The 19,145-nt window shown below is 33.8% G+C and overlaps 2 long non-coding RNA genes across 2 annotated transcripts; one reads left to right on the top strand and one right to left on the bottom strand.

Moving 5' to 3' along the window:
* Nucleotides 1–5,567: 5,567 nt before the first annotated feature.
* On the top strand, nucleotides 5,568–6,182 carry LOC130590718 (uncharacterized). Its single transcript, XR_008968564.1, has 2 exons — nucleotides 5,568–5,819; nucleotides 5,898–6,182. It is a non-coding gene; the product is annotated as an uncharacterized LOC130590718 (long non-coding RNA).
* Nucleotides 6,183–16,814: 10,632 nt separating this feature from the next.
* LOC130590717 (uncharacterized) lies at nucleotides 16,815–17,658 on the bottom strand. The gene is made up of 2 exons (XR_008968563.1): nucleotides 17,545–17,658; nucleotides 16,815–16,979 (listed from the first exon to the last, which is right to left on the bottom strand). It is a non-coding gene; the product is annotated as an uncharacterized LOC130590717 (long non-coding RNA).
* Between the last annotated feature and the right edge of the window lie 1,487 nt (nucleotides 17,659–19,145).

The following is a 19,145-nucleotide window of genomic DNA, read 5'->3' as shown; positions in this document are numbered from 1 at the left end:
TTTCAGCATCAACTGTAGTTAGTTGTCTCTAAAGCGATGTATTTAACGTCACATGAATTTAGTTGTCTCTAAAGCCAATTTTTTTAGCATCAAATGTAGTTAGTTGTCTCTGATATGGCTTTGCCTTTCAGCAATAAGATGAAAAATTATGTGCTTTATCTTCTTAACAAAAAACTAAATATTTTCAATTAGAACTTGAAAGGAAGATATCATTGTTTACTTCCTCAATTATGCTTCAAAGTTCAAACACTGGGTAGAATCACCATGAATCCATCCTAACCAAAGAAAACAAAAAGTCTCCACTGCGACAATGAATTAATCAGTACAGGAACAGAGGAACTTGTTGTAATTCATCCAACTTACAAATCGAGATTTAGTTACAAAAAAAAAATTAAATAACACCAAACTAGAAGCTAAAACTATCCGTAAAAAAAGATGAAAATTGAGAAATTAAAAATAGAGATAAGGTTGAAAATGGCAGTTATGAGGTGGGGAGGTTGAGAGTGTGGCAATAGAGGAGTGAGTGTGGCGGGGAGGTTGAAAACGGGCGACCAACGTCGAGCGACGATAAGTGTCTTCGACGAGCGACGGAGTGTGAACAGGTGGTGCAGTCTTTGACGAGCGACGGAGTGGGGTGGTTGAGAGTGTGGCAGGAAAGGAGTGGTTGAGGGGATGGTAGGCTAAGGAGAGAGAATGTGAGAAAGATGAAGAGGTAGGCGGATCATAGATGAGATGGGAGGGGATTAGGGTTTTAGAGAGGATAGATGGAAGAGAGATTAGGGAAATGGACATGGGTTTGTGAGATTGATGGTTAGATTTTAATCTTTCTCAAATTGAAGGGTTCTAATTCATGGTCCATGATATTATTCTTTGACCAATAGGAAAAAGAATGACCTAGTACATGGATTGATGACCTAACACATGATTGACAATCTTATATTCATTTGGTTTAATTACTTAGTAACTTTAATAATTAGTCAATTATTCTATTATAATTTGAAATTTTTGTTATGATTAGTATTTAAATATAACTATCATTTATTAATTAGCATAATATAACTATTGTTATTACTATTTAATTAGAGTTATGCATTGAGTTTCTAAATGTTAATTGGACTCTTTACTTAAAGCGTTTTTTATACAACTATCATTTTTCTATTAATCAATTAAGTAATGGCATAATTATACTTCTTTACGTGAACTTTATATTATAGTATTCGAATGGTTTTACAATTATTTTAATACCATTGTACAATACTAAAATGTTTAAACATATTGATTAAATTAGAGTTTAATGGTACCAAATCTCAAGTATTATTAGTAATAAGAGCATTGAACTCTTCGGACATAGCACATTGCCATTCACGATCATGTGAAGCTTTCTTAAAACTAGTAGGATCAGTAGGAGTAACAACATGCACTGGGAGAAACATTGTTAAAATAATGTTTGGGTTTAATAATACCATGTTTGGCACGAGTTTGCATAGGAGGAGACAAACGCAAAGAAGATGGACCACTTGAAGGAGATAGGGCATCAACATTGGATGAGGACTGTGTAGCACTCGTTTTATGATAGGTTTTCTTGATCGATACTTATAGGCTTCATATCAAGATCTTGTTAATAAGCAATAATATTTGATCAATTAAGATATTGTTAATGTGCAAAATGATACAGGAATTTAACAAACCTCCTTATATGTTATGACTAACTTAAATGGAGCATTGTTGTGTTGAACTAATCTATTGAGTTACAATGTTCTACATCTGTTGCAACTGAATTAGATGTTTTTGGTTCCATGATGAATTTAACATAAAGTGATTAACTTAAGTATGGTATTGTTATTATTTGAATTAACTTAGGGTACTGTCAAAGTAGTTGTGTTGAGTTTCATATAAATTCAACTTAGAGACGACTAACTTAAACGGAGTATTGTTATATTGAACGATCTACTAAGTTACATTGTTCCACATTTGTTGCAATTGAATTAGATGCTTTCGTTCGAAATGAATGCAACTTAAAGATGCTTAACTTAGTAGAAACTAATGTTATTATCTGAAATAGTTTATCGCTTACATGTTGATACATATAATGTAACATCAATTTCTTTCAATTTGACTAAGATACATGAGTTTCAAATTGAATATAACTTAGCTTGTTAACGATTAACTTAAATGGAGTATTGTTGTCTTGATTTAACTTATCGATTCACATAGATATATACCTTGAACCAATCCACTATTAACTTATTTTACGTCGATTATATATTTTCAGTTTTCAAATGCATAAAGCTTAATGACCTCAACTTAGATTTAATTTAAAGGTGGTCGATGATTAAAAAAAGCTTAAGCAATGCAACAATTGTTGTACTTTTTCAATTTCTCTTTTTCTTTTTAGAGTTAGACTTGTACCCATATGGGCATATCTACATCAATATAAAATATATCTTTACGTTACAGGTTGATCAACGGAGTACTTGGTACAGAGATAGATATGCCTTTCAACCATTAAAGCAAGTACTTGTTGGCTATTGCATTTCCTCTTAGGCTCTTATATACGAGGGTGTGCATGTTTCTAGCTAGGAATAAAAACACTATCTTTTCTACACCAACAGTGATAATACCATTTCTACAAGTGATAACTACCACATTTGTTTCTTTTTAAGTGTAATACTTTGGATTTTGCTAGCTACTATTACATATATACTTTGACTCTATTTTTTTTTTCTTAATATATAAAAATAAAAATATGATATAAAAGTTGCTCGTTTGTTTTATAAATATATTCATAATATTATTTTGTATAACTTTTACAAATTACTAATTAGATATATTAATGGTCAAAATTGTGTATTGGCAAACATGAAAGTCAATCTGTTGTAGTGATTTAGATGCAGAAGAATTATATATTTTGGCAGAATCTCTTGCCCCTATTTCCCTGATGATAGTTGTATTGTTGGGCGTTATAAAAAAAAAGATAAATTTGTGTTGGTTTTTTCCCATAATCTAATAACATCTAAATTATCGAGTAATTTCATAATAAAAATATAGATAATTTGAGTTTTGAATAAAATAATTAATTATAGCTCTAATTCCCACCATGATTGTCGATACGCATACCGCTAATCAAGCTAAATGTGGTCATCCAGCCCCTAGTTCATTGGAAACTCTTGCACCATCAACAAGGAAAACAAAGACATCAAAGCTAAAAATGAAATTAAAACAATTTTTGAGTCAAACAAAATTATAGTAGTACTTCCTTTGTGCCCTATTACATATTTAACTTGACTTCTTTGGTCAAAGTATAATAATTTTTAAAACTTATTATTTTTAAAATATTTAATGAGATCTGATTTGATTTTTTGAAGTTATAAAATTTTCATCAAAAATGTTAAAAGCCCCCGCCCTTCAATATTTTGAAAATTTTCGTCAAAAGTTTAAAGCCCCGCCCTCATATCATTCTGGTTTTCATTTAACTCTCATTTCTTCATCTCTCTCTCCTAGGTTTTCTCTCTCCCCCTCATTTCCTTCTCATTTCTTCTTCACTATCGATCTATGAAGAACCGTTGCTGCTGCTGCCGTTTTTTACCACCGCGACTGCCGCTTTTTACCACCGCTACTGCCGCCTCCTCTACTCACTCACCGACGGTCTTTCACTCTTTTTCTCATTTGCACAGGTATTTTTTCTGTTTTCCTTTTTTTTGATTAAATTGGCATTTTTGTTCAATAAGTTGAAAATCTTGGTTTCAATTTTGGGGTTGTTGTTTCAATCTAAATTTAAGGTGGAAATTTCGAATTTGGGTGGGTTTATTCGGGTGGATTAGGGGATTTGGGTTCATAAACTAGTTCGAATTTTGTGGGGGTTTTATACTTTTGTTCAAAATTTTTGGAATGAATCGAATTTGGGGGTTAATTTTGGGGTAAAATTGAAAAATGGAGATGATAAACACATTTGTTCAGAAGAGTACAAGTACTAGTTAGATCAAAAGGTTACACATCCAACTAAAAAGATGAACATTTAGTTCTGTGACGCTTCAATTAAGCGACTTATTATCTAATCTTACAAAAAATCCCTGTTTCTATTCTCCAACAGTCCGACATGATAAATAGAACTCTGTCTCTTGGCCGTAACAAAGCCAGAAGAAAAGCAATGGAGGTGGTGATTTTGTGTTATATATGTGGAGTTATGAGGAGATGGTTAAACATATAGGTCACAAGATTGCATAACTAAACGCTAGAAGTGGCAAGGAGAAGAAAAGAAAATCGGCAGATTGTTCAAGTGCTCAAACAAAAGGCCAGGTATTCCTATCTTCTTCATGCGTCTGCTTGTGTGCCCAGTCAAACAGATTGCCAATGTCGACTATAACGCTAAAAACAACATACTGTGTGATTCAGGCTTAGATTATGACAGTTGTATCTCCTTGTGTTTTTTCATTGAAGTTCTTGTTATAATACTGTGTGATTCAGGCTTAAATTGTGTGATTCAGATTGTTCAGCTCAATCGGCAGATTATAATACTGTGTGAAACACATCCAACTAAATTATGACAGTTGTATAGGATCAAACACATTAAGGCTTAGATTGAGAGATTTTGAGATGCTTGTATCATAATCTCATACATGGTACAAATTCCTAGTGCTGAGTTGGTGGTTTTACTCAAGGAACTTGGGTCCCCGGTTAAATCTCCTTGTGTTTTTTCATTGAAGTTCTTGTTATTTCCTATCTTATTTTTTTCCATGTTATAATACTGTGTGATTCAGCAATTTGTGAGCCAAAAATCCTAACACTATATAGGCCACATGTCAGCTTATAGGTGTTTTTTTCAATTTAAAGTTTCTCATTCTAAATAATCTCTATATCTCGTATGGTGAGGCGGACTGAACGAAATATAGATAAGTTGCAATTAGCGTCATAAAGGGAGGGAGAAAAAAAATCCAAGTGTTGGTTTAAAGCGAACAATCAGAAGGCTGGTGGGGTGAAAAAAGAGGCTACATCATGTTTATAATCTTCCTTCCCCCAGGCTTTTCAATTAGAGCTCTTTCACGTTTTGTGAATGATTCTGAGAACAGTGACATTCTTGATTTATTCGTTCAAACACTGGATTCAGAGCAAAATGCTGTATGTATATATGCTTTTTTGCAGTAGTATGCTTAGGGGATTACTTATTATGCAGTTCCTGAAGTTTAAAATACTAGTGATTTACTTTGGTAACCCAGTCTATTTCAATTCTGTAAGAGCTTTTTTAGATTTTTCCGGGCTTTCTTTGCCTCTCCTTGCTTGCTTACTGAACTCTTACTATGCAGGATGTAAGAAAGACCATTCTGTTATCATTACTCCCCTCAAATGCTACATCATTAGTGATCATTAGTTGTACTCTTGATGTTAAGGAATTAGTGCGCAAAGCAGCGTATTTCGTTTTGGCCAATAAGTTTCGTCTCCAGAGCCTCAGGTAATTTCACATTAGCTGTTTAATATAGTTGCTCATTTTGCTTCACTCGGGTACTTTTCAGAATGTTGTGTTTAGAGTAGTGCTAAAGGTTCAATCTTGGCTACTCAGCTGTGTGGCCTGAGATTACAAGAAGTATGACATTCTATTGCTCATTGGACTCGGCATTGCAGCAACTCCCTTCATCAGCATTCTTAAGGATCTATTAAATAACTTGAAGGATACCAGTTGCCAGGTGCTGAATCTGTAAAACGCTGCTCATCAACATCTATTCTTTGTATATATATGACTTTTTTTTTAAGATCTTGTTTCTGATGTGTGTGTTTCTGAAAAAATGCAGGATATTGAGAGCAGAAAAGGGCCTAAAAGATTTTTGGTATAGTTTTGGAATTTCCAGATTTATGTTCTTTTTTATTTTGCAATTATTGATATTTTTTTTGGGTTGAATTTGCAGATTGAATTGCGTTCAAGTTGAAGTTTTATGTTGAAGATTCATTGAAGGTTGAATGTCGGTTGAAGATGGAATTTTTACTTATTTTTTATTGTTTTTATTTCCTCTTCTGAATGTTTGTATCAATTCGTCAAAATTGTTAGTAATAAGATTATACTTCTAGTTTCCTTTATTAATTTATAATATTTTTTTTTTTGTTGATGTAAGAATGTGCTTGTAACTGTTGTTGTACTAATAACACAATGTTGACGCTTACAAGTGTCTATATAGTAGCTTCAAATTGCGACATCTTCAATTGCAATGATGCTAAAAAGCCTCAACATTTTCGAAGCCTATGAGTGTCGTTAATTATCAGTGGCTAAATGTTCGTTGCTCCTTTAGGGAGTTGATAATTTTTTATTTCGATGCTTATAAACGTCAAAAAATCCCAAAAAAATTGTATAAAATGTGGAAATTCTAGTTATTATATCTAAAAACATCATTTAGCGACAGACTTATGGTTGCATTAGATGCAACTTAAAATTAGAGACGAACTTATGGTTGCCTCTAAATATAAATGGCCTTATCACCAATGTAACATGTGTGCCCCAAAAAGGTGGCATTAGGGGAAACCTATAATTACCAACTGGCTTATGGTCGCCTCTAAATGTAAGTGGCTTTAGCAACATTATAAGTTATGTGCATAAAAAAGGTGGAATTAGGGGTAACAAACAGTTGGCGACAGGCATATGGTTGCCTCTAAACAGAAGTGTCTTTAGCGGCACCATAACTTGTCTGCCTCTAAAAGGTGGCATTAGGGGCAACCTATAATTAGCGACGGACTAATTAGAGGCAGCCAGAAAATTGCTTCTAATCACCATTAGAGGCTACAAATATATATTTAGATGCAATTTTAGATTGCCTCTATATGTAGTTTTTTTTTGTAGTGTAAATCCATTATCCCATGATGTTCCTTCCCTTAAGGAACACGTTCCTTAACATATCCCATGATCCCATGATCTCCTTTTGGACGTGGACATGTTTTAGCCAATGCTCCTAAAGATTAAGAGTTTCTTGAGATTTATCCGAAAATCAGTTAACTTTAAAATAGATTTAAAACTGAATTTTAATCTTTAAGAAAATATTATCTTTTAAATAAAATCCTCTTAAAAACCGGATAATTATTTTCTTTTCTTTTTCGGAAAACAAAATCTTTTCCAAAAAGATTTTCTATTAAAACTGATTTTCACTTAGATAAAAACGGTTTCCTATTATTTAGGCATGACTTACTCAACTTCATAATCAAACCGTTAACTGCTTCAAGCCTAAGTCTAGTTCCTTTTATTTGTTAAGTTCCTTTAACAGATTCGTTTAGTGCCATTTAGTTTGTTCCTTTAGAAAGGAACCAACTCTCATTCTCAAATAAGACTACCAATGTTCATTACCATCCTTACTTGTTCCATTTACAATGGAACTAGAAAATAAAATGCCTTGCTTCTATTCTTCTTGATCCAATGCTGCTCCAGTATCACTATTGGGAAACATCTTCACTTAGTCTTCGAAATCCTTACTTGACTTCTTCCTTGACTTAGTATTCTCTTTGTTCCTTTCAATGATACCTTAGAAAATCATACACTTAAATAACTCATTTGTTCACTACTTAGTTTGCATCTTTGTTTCTTTGTCATCATCATAACTAGGGTTCAACACTACTTAATATTAGATGGGCTAATTGAGTTAAAGTAAAGCTGATTTAGTATTTTATTAAGTTATGTTAGTATAATTACTAAGTTAAGTATAATGTTGGGCTTATAATCTGAGTTACTTAGCTATGTCACTTAAGTTAATCTTGTTAGTTTAATATATTGAGCTTTAGCGGACTGATTTAGTTAGTTTCATTAAACCACCTAGCTTATTTACTAGAACTATGTTGGGATATAATTCCTAATGACTAAGTCGCTTGAGTTAACTAAAACTAATTAAATATAATTCATTAAGTTTGTTGTTTATAATTGTGTTTAAATTATGAGTACTTCACTAATCCTTAAGTTCACTTATAATAATTAGTTACTTGACTTGTTAGTTTTAAATGACTAAATAATATTAAAATAATGTTAATGGATCTATTATAACTTTAAAATTAATTAATTTATAAATGGACGACTAATTAGTTATTAACTATGAACTAGAATAATGTTATGTTTTCGAAAGATTTCATAATATGTAATAATATAACTTTAATGTTTCCATAATTTCTAAAAATATAGCCAAATGAGTTATTTCATTAATTAGTTGATAAAGAGTCACCTTAATTAAAAAGTTATTAGCGATTAATGACCTTTAAGGAGACCTTTACGACGTTATAATGACCGCTATGACCTTAATAAGAGCAAACTAATATTTAGGCTTAATAGCTAAATAACGAAACATTGATTAATAAAACTATTCTTGAATAGATTAAGGAAGATAAAGGATATTACAAGCCTCCCCCGGCTATATATCAAGGTTATTAAGCAGGAATTCAGGTAACGTCTACTGCTAACACCCGCATTCCCCTTCAAAGTATGTTTTATGATCATGATTAATATTATGTTTTATTTATGGATTGCGGGAAATGAAATGTTTTATGATGGTTATGAATTTATGATGATATGATGCTATGAAATGATGATGATGATGTTATGATTAAATGAATGAATATAATTATTCACGATGATGATGATATGCTTAAAAGGAACGAAACATGATAAATTCAAGTGAAAGACGGTTCTTGGCAAGTATTATGTTATCTCGGGTCGTGCACGTACCTTCAGGCCGGTTAACCACCTTCTGTTTAGTGAGGGCTAGGGTGGCACCACGCATTCTGGGCAAATAACGCCACCTTCCGTTTAGTGAGGGTTTTTGTCCTCGGGTGGCTGCCTTCCGTTTATGATGTTACTATGTTATGGGGAGACGTCCCTTCCGTTGTACTAGCCAAGTTACCAAAGTAAAAGATACATGATGATGAACATGATAAAGAAGATAATGTAACATGATATGATATGTTTGTGGAATGTTTTACTTATTCTCTCCTTCATGTTTTTAACTAAAATGATGTGAAATGAATTTACGATGTTAGAGTAGTATGTTACTGAGCCTCGGCTCATGACGTTTTGTTTTGTGTTTTAGGTACCGATGGTGATAATGGGATCGTGTAGCAGTGAGGATTTACTTAATAGCTAGATTATATAGACTCTCATGGTTTTTATTTAAGTTTATATCAAAACTCTGATTAGTAACTAAGTTTCTATGTATATGTCTAGACGAATGTTGGATCTATATTATGCTTCATGTTATAAAATGTTTAAGTTTATGATTTTATGTCGCCTTATATTTTCCTTATGGAAAGTACGGCGGTATCGCGCCGACTATCTAGGTTCTGCTGCTAATAATCAACTAATTAACTTAACAACGATGATTAGAGGTCGGGGCGTTATAGTTCAACATATACATCTTCATTTAAATAGCCATTTAGAAATGCAGACTTAACATCCATTTGGTATAATTTATATCCCATATAAGCAACAAATACAATTAGAATTCTAATGGCTTCTAGTCTAGCAACGGGAGCAAAGGTTTCTTCATAGTCAATTCCTTCTTGTTGATTATAACTTTTTACTACAAGTCTAGCTTTGTTCCTGACAATTGTTCCATACTCATCTAGTTTATTCCTAAACACCCATTTTAAGCCAATTACTTTTTGCTGTTTAGAAGAAGGAACCAGATGACATACTTTGTTTCGTTCGAACTTAGTTAATTCAGCTTGCATGGCAGTGATCCAATAATAGTCAGTTAGGGCTTCTTCATGATTTCGTGGTTCCATCATTGATAAGAACGCATGAAATGCACAAAAATTCTTTAACTGAGATCTAGTTTGCGTACATTTAGATATGTCACTTATTATGAGTTCCACTGGATGTGATTTTTGATGTCTCCAAGGTTTTGGTTAAAACTCCCTTATAGGAATAGGTTGTTCCTCTTGAGTTCCTTGAGTAGATGATGAGCTTTGATCAGTTGTTCCTCTGTTAGCAATGATAGACTCAGTTCCTTGAACTTAAGGAACATGAACATCTCATACATCTTGAGGAACGTGAACATCATTGTTATGAATGTTTTCATTTTCTTCGTTCTTTTCCTCTTTCATTTCTTCTTCTTCATTTGAATTTGTATCTTTCTCATTTGGTCGTACTAAGCCAATCTCATAGTCATCAACCTGTATGCTTGGATTGTATTTGTCAAATTCATCAAAAATTATGTGAATATTTTTTTCAACACACATAGTTCTTTTATTGTAAACTCTATAAGCTTTACTATGTGATGAATATCCTAAGAATATTGCTTCATCACTCCTCGCATCAAATTTTCCAAGATTATCTTTCCCATTGTTATGAACAAAACATTTGCAACCAAATGTTCTAAAATGAGTGATATTGGGTTTCTTTCCAAAGTAAAGCTCATAAGGAGTTTTGTTAATAATAGGTCTCATCATGGCACGATTAATAATGTGACAAGCAGTATTAACAGCCTCAGCCCATAAGTTCCTTAGAAGTTCACTAGCAATTAGCATGGTTCTTGACATTTCTTCCAAAGTTCTATTTTTCCTTTCCACAAACCCATTTTGTTGTGGTGTTCTAGGGGCAGAAAAATTATGATCCAGGCCATGATCTCTGTTTAAGTCATCAAATTTATAATTTTTAAATTCCTTACCATGATCGAATCTAATATGCATTATTTTGTGACCACTCAAATGTTGAACTCTTTTAGCAAAGACAAGGAACTCGTCATAAGTCTCATCTTTACTAGAGAGGAAAATAACCCATGTATACCTAGAGTAATCATCAACAATAACTAATACATACCTCTTTCCACTTCTACTCTGAATTCTCATAGGGCCACACAAGTCCATATGAATTAATTCTAATGGTTCAGTTGGTGCTTACTACAGTTTTAGATTTAAAAGAGAATCTAACATGCTTTCCTCGGGCACATGCATCACACAGTTGATCAATATGAAATTTTATAGATGGTAACCCCAAGACGAGATCTTTTGATCGAAGTTTGTCAAGTAATAAAAGCTAGCATGTCGTAGACGCTTATGCCAAAGGAGTGAATCATCTTCAATAAAACTAAGACACGTCAGATTGATTCTAGGAACAAGATTAAGATCCATATTATATGTGTTCCCTTTCCTTGTTTCTTCCAGAATAACCTTCTTAGTTTTAATGTTAATGATCAAGCATTTTTCATTATTAAATTCAACAACATTTTCCTTGTCACAGAATTCGGAAATACTCAATAGATTATGTTTTAGTCCTTCAACTAAAAATACATTTTCAATGGAGTGTGATGGTGACTTACCAACCTTACCCATGGCAAATATGCTACCTTTCTTATTGTCACCAAATGTCACACTTCCACCTTCGTAGGTTAAGAGTGAGAGAAACTTAGATCTGTCTCATGTCATATGCTTGGAACAACCACTATCAAGATACCATGTGTTGTTCCCCCTCACTCCAACCTGCAAAAATCAACTAATTGTTAGTCGTAGGAACCCCTTGTTTCGTGGGTTCCTGTTCTTGACTAGGACTTGATTTGACAACCCATTTCTTGTTACTTATTTTGACATTTTTTCCAATCATTCCAGTTTTTGGTTGACATTGATTAATGTAATGACCTACCTTTCCACAGTACATACAAAATTTATCACTAGGTAGGTTGACATATTTCTTGTTCTTGTTCCTTTTCTTGTAGTTTTCAGAAACAAGACCTTCTTTTCTTTTAGTCTGTGGTCTCTAATTCCACTTAGGAATGGTCATCGTTTTGCATCTATTCCTTGCAACAACTAGTTCCTTCTTAAGATTACAGATCTGTTCCTTCAAAACATTTTTCTCTTTATTGAAATTTTTGATCTCAGATCTGTATCCTTTTAAAGGGGTTGATCTAATATCAAAGGAACTTAGAACAGGTACAAATTCCTTTAAGTGTGAAATTTCTAAATTTATTAGATAATTTTCATTTTTCACACTCTCATAATATTCTTTGATTTTTAAATTTTTATCAAACAAATCAAAGAATCTAGTTTCAACATCTGTTCTCATTTTCTTAAGCCATTCTATATGTTCTTTGCAAATTTTAAGAGCTTGTTCAGTTTGTTCACATTTTTCACATTCATCTCTACATTCAAGAATTGCATCATAAAGAAGATCATATATTTCAGGCCTAGTTTTGCAATCTAAGTCTGACTCAAGTCCATGTTGGCTTACCTCAACATTTTCTTCATCTTCATTTTCATCAATGTTTGATGAGGCAAAGATTTGCTGTTTCTTCAGTTTGATGTTCTTCTTCCTCTTCCGTCTCTGAATCTCCTTAAGCAGCTATCATTGCCTTAGAGAAGGTTGCCTTGGATTCTTTGTTCCTTTCAGCAAAGCGTTCCTTGTTCCTTTCTTTACTTTTATCATTTTCCCAAAGTGGACATTCCTTGATGAAGTGATTTGTACTCACACATTTATGAAAAGCAGCTTTGTTAGAAACTTTTTAGTTTTACCTTCGATGTTCCCGTTCTTCATGTTCCTATACATCTTTTGAAATTATTGAACCATGAGAGCTGCTTCCTCTTCTTTTGAGTCAGAGTCATCTTCATCATATGCTTTTAGAGCAATAGATTTTGATTGGGAGCATTCACCATACTCAGTGTCAAGATGAAGCTCATGAGTCATAAGTGACCCAGCCAGCTGTTCCAAGTTGAACTTAGTGAAATCTTTTGTTTCTTGTAAAGCAGTGACCTTAGCCATCCATCTGTCCTTAAGGAGACTTCTAAGAACTTTTCGAACCTGTTCCTCTGATCAAATAAACTTTCTAAGAGAAGCTAACTCATTAATAATGTTAGTAAAACGAGTAAACATCTCTTGAATGCTTTCCTTAGTCTTCATGGAGAACAGTTCATATTGATTCATTAGTAAATCAATTTTAGATCTTTTGACTTCATTAGTTCCTTCATGAGTTACTTCTAGTAAATCCCATATTTGCTTTGCGAATCCGCATCTCGTGATCCTATTATATTCATGAGGTCCAAGTTCACAATGCAATCGTTTAACAGCCATGGCATTTACTTCCATTTTTTCAAAATCAGCTTTGTCATATTCAGAGAAGGGTTTCAGAATTACCTCATTTTTGTCATTAGTAGTTGTGACCTCTAAATCACAAACTTCAATGACTCTCCATACCGGGTAGTTTTCAGCCTTGATTAATATCTCCATTCGGTTCTTCCAGTAGGAATAGAACTTCCCATTGAACATGTGAGGCCTTTGCGTGGAGTAACCTTCCTTAAGTTTCTCGGTGGTATTCATTGTTCCTTGGATCTTTTTCTCAATAGGGTTTCCTATCTTTTGTGAGTTCTAGCTTTGATACCAATTGTTATTTCACTAGGAACACTACAAAAGGTGGGTGAATTGTATGTGTAGAAATAAACGTAACTTTTTGCGGAATTTCAAACTTAAAAAAATAAACAAGCTAAAGGAACACAAGGGATTTTTACGAGGACAAACTTCTTGGGCCCAACAAGAAGAAATAACCTCGACCACTAGGAATTTTAAACTCCATTCTTTCACTAATTAGGCCAAACAACTTTGTTACAACCTAATTCTACTCACGAGCCACACCTTGAGTTCCGAAACTCAAGCTCCTGAACCACTATTCCCTTAACAATTGTTCCTCTCAACTTCACTTGAAGTTTTCTCACTTTTACTCGCTTTACTCAAAGCTTATCTCTTACAAAACTTCACAAAGTCCCATTACCCCAAAAACCAAAATACAATTTATCGAATAAACTTAGTGGAATAAGAGTAAGAAGTCAAAGAACAAATGGCTTTTATGAGAGAATGAAGGCATTCACTACAAGAATGAATGACTATTGCGACCAACCTTAACGACCGTGCGAAAATCTGGTCGTAAAAAGGTACCAATTACGACGAGATTTGCAACCCGTCGTAGATATTAAGGTTATTTTGCAATGGGTCTTAAATTTGGTTGTAAACTTCAAAACCTGGTCGTAAAAAGTGTGAAAATTGTGCGAAAAAACTTGAGCGGGAGCTTTCCCGGTTTCTTAATTCTTTAACGTCCATATAATTACTAATTACAACGGAACCAACTGTTGCAAAAGACTATTAAATTTAAGAAAAATGTCATTAATTTGTTAGTCCCCAAAAATTAAAAAAACCTTCACTTCAAAAAACAAAAAAAAAAAAATTAAAAAAACCTACGCTAAGTCGCTACTGTATTACTCGTTGTTCCATTGCGGTTCTTCACTACGTGAACTCCGATCCTCTATTCATCCGAGTTGTCGAATTTCTGGGTAAGTTTCTCCATCTTTCATGCTATAAAGCCAAAATCAGATGTTCTCTTTTATTTTTGTTCGCCTAAATTTGACGGTCTCATGGTTTTGGTCGCCTAATTTTGATAGTTTCAGGGGTGAATTCTCGAACTGGATTCCTCCATTGGCGCCCTAATTTGCGAAACCATAATTGGGAGATACTTTTGTTCGCCTAATTTTCATAGTTTTAGGGGAATTAGGTATTATTCTTCCCGTTTCAAGGCATAATTTTGATTTCAATATTTTCATAATCTTAAACCATAATTGTCGAATTTGGCTGGTATTCTGTTCGTTGGATTGATTTTATTAGAATATCTAATTATAATATTATACTATGATAATATCTAATTACGACTGTAATTATCTAATAATATTATCCCAAACTTTGCCTTCTGTGCAAACTTTACGCATATTCCAGCTTGACTATGATAATATCTAATTATAATATTATCCCAAAATTGCAAAATTGTAACCCCAATCAAGCCAAACGATAAAAGAGATTTCTGAATTCCAAGATATGTGTTTCTCTTTGTGAATATGATATATGTTGTTTAGTGTAGTCTCTGATTCTGTTTGGAAAGTGGTTCTATGCAGTGGAATTGATGAGCTATGCAGCGGTAATTTTGGTGAATGATGAATTAGAATGATGCATGTTTACTATGGATTTTGTATATATATTAAAGTACTGCTCTTGTAAAAAGAGTTGTTAAGATTCATGGTTAAGGAGAAGAAGAACATATAGCGTGATTTTTAATGGTTGGGGAAGGGTTTTATGATGTTAGAATAATTAACTTAGGGATCGGTTAGTAATTTACTTTTAATTGGATGGTTAGATAGGCTTTAAGTGGATTAGGATCACTATGTATAAGTTTATATAAGTATATTCTTGGGGTTTCTAGGTTCTAACTGACATGTTATTCAAGGTTATTATTTGCTAACACTTAGATTTGGATTTTGTTGTAGGTAGTATACCAACAATTGGGGTTTGTGTCGTGATCCTTTGTGTTGTCTCCTTTTCTGCGTTTTTTACAACAATCTTGCACACTGCCCATAGTCCTAACATATTGGAAAGGTAAATTATTATATTATTTTTAATATTCATGCTTTATTTATAATTTAAAACCATTGATATTCTCCATTTATGAAATTAGATACGTTATTATCTTATTATAAGAAAACATTACATTTGCTTGTTCAGAATACAATGGCCCCTTGTAAGGAGTGGATGAAACTTTCCGAGATGATCGTTTGAATGTTGCATATGAAATAGGCGTTGAAAACTTTTTAAAATATGCATCTGAAAAGTCGGGAGGAATAGAAAAGATTAAATGTCCTTGCGTAAAATGCTTAAATGCATCATTTCGATCTCTAAATATAGTCAAAGATCACTTATTAACTTATGGAATCATCGAGGGTTATACATTTTGGTATCACCATGGGGAAATAGTTGGGGAGGATACCTTTGAATCACAATCTAGCGAAGAAGTAGGAGAGGATGAATTACTAGATGATGATAACGAAAATGAGATGGATACAATACTTAGGGATTTTTTTCCTAATTGTAGTGGTTTTGCTGAAAATGACTCCTCTAGTGAATTACAGGCTGAAGATCGGAATGATGATGCTATGAAATTCTTTAGATTGTTTGATGATATGCAAAAGCCATTGTTTGAAGGTTCTAAGTCCTCAAGATTGTTTACTATTGTTAACTTGCTTCATATTAAAACTCTTGGGAGGTGGAGTAATGACTCATTTACTATGTTATTGCAATACTTGAAAGATCATTTGTTACCAAAGGACTCAACTCTTCCTACTTCCTATTATGATGCAAAAAAAGACCACTAAAGATTTGGGGCTTTCATATAAAAAGATTGATGCTTGTGTTAATGATTGTATGTTGTTTTAGAAAGATGATGAACAATTATAACATTGCAAAATTTGCAATGCTTGTAGGTGGAAGCAAGGTAAGAATAGTGGGGAAATTAGAACGAAGGAAAATGGTAAAAGAAAACCTGAAAAGGTCCTCCGATATTTTCCGCTTAAGCCAAGACTTCAATGTTTTTTCATGTGCTCTAAGACAGCTCATCTTATGAGATGGCATCATGAAAGGTCTGCCAAAGATGGGGTTATTGAGCACCCCGCAGATGGGAAAGCATGGCAACGTTTTGATGAGAAAAATGAATCTTTTTCTTCTGAATCTCGTAATGTTAGGTTAGGGCTTATAAGTGATGGATTTAATCCCTTTTCTAATGTTGCAAAACCGTATAGTACACTAGTAGAATAAATGCTTATTGCTGCAGTCAAAAAGTGGCATATTGCTGCGGTTTTGGCCGCGCAGCAATTAAGGGCGCAGCAATAGGTAATTAAGATATTGCTGCGGTTTAAAACCGCATCAATATTTGAACATATTGCTGCGGTTTCTTGCGAAAATCGCAGCAATATGTTTTTTTAATATTAAAAATATAGGTATATTGCTGCGGTTTTCTTCCCAAAACCGCAGCAATAGGTGCAGCAGGTAAAAAAAAAATAAAAAATTCATTACTCAAGCATAAATTTTTGGTAATTATAATATGAACATTTTAAATTCAAGGGGACTAATGCAATACATTAACAACACAAAAGTAATTCCCAAATGCCATATATTCAACAACAATAATAATATATTACAAATTATATATACAAAATATATAAAAAAAAACCTCATAAGAAATTTAAAAAACGTAAAAGAAAATACAAAAGTCCAGAAAACTAATAAAGAAAATTAAAAATTAAAGAAAAAAGGAACAATATCATTAGATCTTGAAAAGGGACGGACGAACGACGAAATCGGAAGATGGGGGAGACGAACGAAGTTGGGGCGGACAACTTGGTGGAGACGAAGTGGTGCGGATGAAATTAGGGCGAACAACTTGGTGGAGACGATCTGTTGCGGACGAAGACGGTGCGAATGACGATCTTAACGACTCGAGAAGAACGCGACGGTGCGAACGACTTGGTGGAGACGATCTTAGCGACTCGAGAAGAACGCCTTGAGACGGTGCAAATGACTGATGATAGGTGATAACTCGAGAAAATCACCGGTCATGAGTGGAGAAGATGTCGAACGGCGTGTGATGTCGCCGGATCAAAGATGTCGCCGAATAGAAGATATTGTGAGGCGAGAGGAGAGAGGTTAGAGGATAGAGGAGAGAGGAGATAGAAGAGAGGCAGCTTGAAAGAGGAAGGAGAAAGGCAGCGTGAAAGAGGAAGGAGAGAATGAAAAACCCTAGCTTATGTGAGGGTGAGAGGCGCACAAATAAAGCCTAGCATCTTTAAATATTATTTAAGGATATATTGCTGCGGTTTTGTAAAAAACCGCAGCAATATATTAAAATAATATTTTTAATTATTATTTTAATATATTGCTGCGGTTTTTGCCAGAAACCGCAGCAATATATTTGGTTAAATGGTAAAAAAAAATTCACAATATTTTCGTTGAATCTATATTGATGCGGTTTTCGGTCAAAACCGCAGCAATATGGTAATTTTATATTTTTTCTTATCTTTTTACGCGATATTTTGCTGTGTATGGGTAAACCGCAACAATATCACCGCAGTTCCATACAATTTACCTCCTTCGATGTGTATGAAACCTTCTAGTATGCTATTGTCAATGCTTATACATGGTCCAAAGGGTCCTGCTAATGCTATTGATGTATATTTACAGCCTTTGATAGAAGAGCTTAAAGAGCTATGGGAAGTTGGTGTTGAAACTTATGATGCATCAAAAAAAGAAAATTTTAAAATGCATGCGGCTTTGCTGTTAACTATCAATGATTTTCCTGCTTATGGAATGTTATCTAGATGGAGTACCAAGGGGAAGAGAGCATGTCCTTGTTGTCATAAAGAAACTTCTTATATGTAGTTACCTAATTGCTTAAAGCATGTCTATATGCATCATCAACGTTTTCTTCCTATTAATCACCCATGGGGAAGGAAGAAAGATGATTTTGGAAAGAAAGAAAAAGGAGAGGCACCTAAGCCATTATCAAGGGAGGAAGTTCTTGAACAAGTTAGAGATCTTGAAGGTATATGTTTGTCCAAAGATCCCACTAAGAAGACGAAAGTGTCACATAAGATCAGAGGCGATAATTGGAATAAGAAAAGTATTTTCTTTGAGTTGCCTTATTGGAAAACACTTCTATTACGGCATAATTTAGATGTAATGCACATTGAAAAGAACATATGTAATATTATTCTGGGAACCATCATGAACATTAAAGGACAAACTTAAGACACGGCTAATTCTCGTTTTGATATGGAGGGATTAGGTATAATGCCAAAGCTACATCCTATTTCAAAGGTTGACAAAATTGAATTACCCCCCGCACCATACACACTATTAAGAGTCAAAAAGAGATACTGTGTCGTTTTTAAAAGAGTTGAAAGTTCCCGATGGCTATTCTTCTAATATTTCTCGATGCGTAAATGTAAAAGATTGTAAGATTTCAGGAGTGAAGAGTCATGATTGCCATGTCCTTCTACAAAGCATACTTCCTCTTGTGATTCGCGGCCTTTTGGTGAAAGATGTATCTGAGCCTTTAGCTGAGCTATGTTAGTTTTTCGGTGTGCTCTGTGCTAGATCTGTGCAAGTTGAACATCTAGACAAAATCAAAGCCCAAATTCCTATAACTCTTTCTAAGTTAGAAGCATGGATGCCTCCTTCTTGTTTTGATGTCATGCTTCATTTAAGTGTCCACCTAGCTGATGAGGTAATTCTTGGAGGTCCTGTCCCTTTTCGTTGGATGTATCATGGGGAACGATATCTCCATAAACTCAAGTTATATGTGCGTAATAAAGCACGTCCGGAGGGTTATATTGTTGAT

The sequence above is a fragment of the Beta vulgaris genome, chromosome 3, assembly GCF_026745355.1.
Source record: "Beta vulgaris subsp. vulgaris cultivar EL10 chromosome 3, EL10.2, whole genome shotgun sequence".
NCBI classification, from domain to species: domain Eukaryota; kingdom Viridiplantae; phylum Streptophyta; class Magnoliopsida; order Caryophyllales; family Amaranthaceae; genus Beta; species Beta vulgaris.
This window is presented reverse-complemented; position numbering and strand designations above follow the sequence as displayed.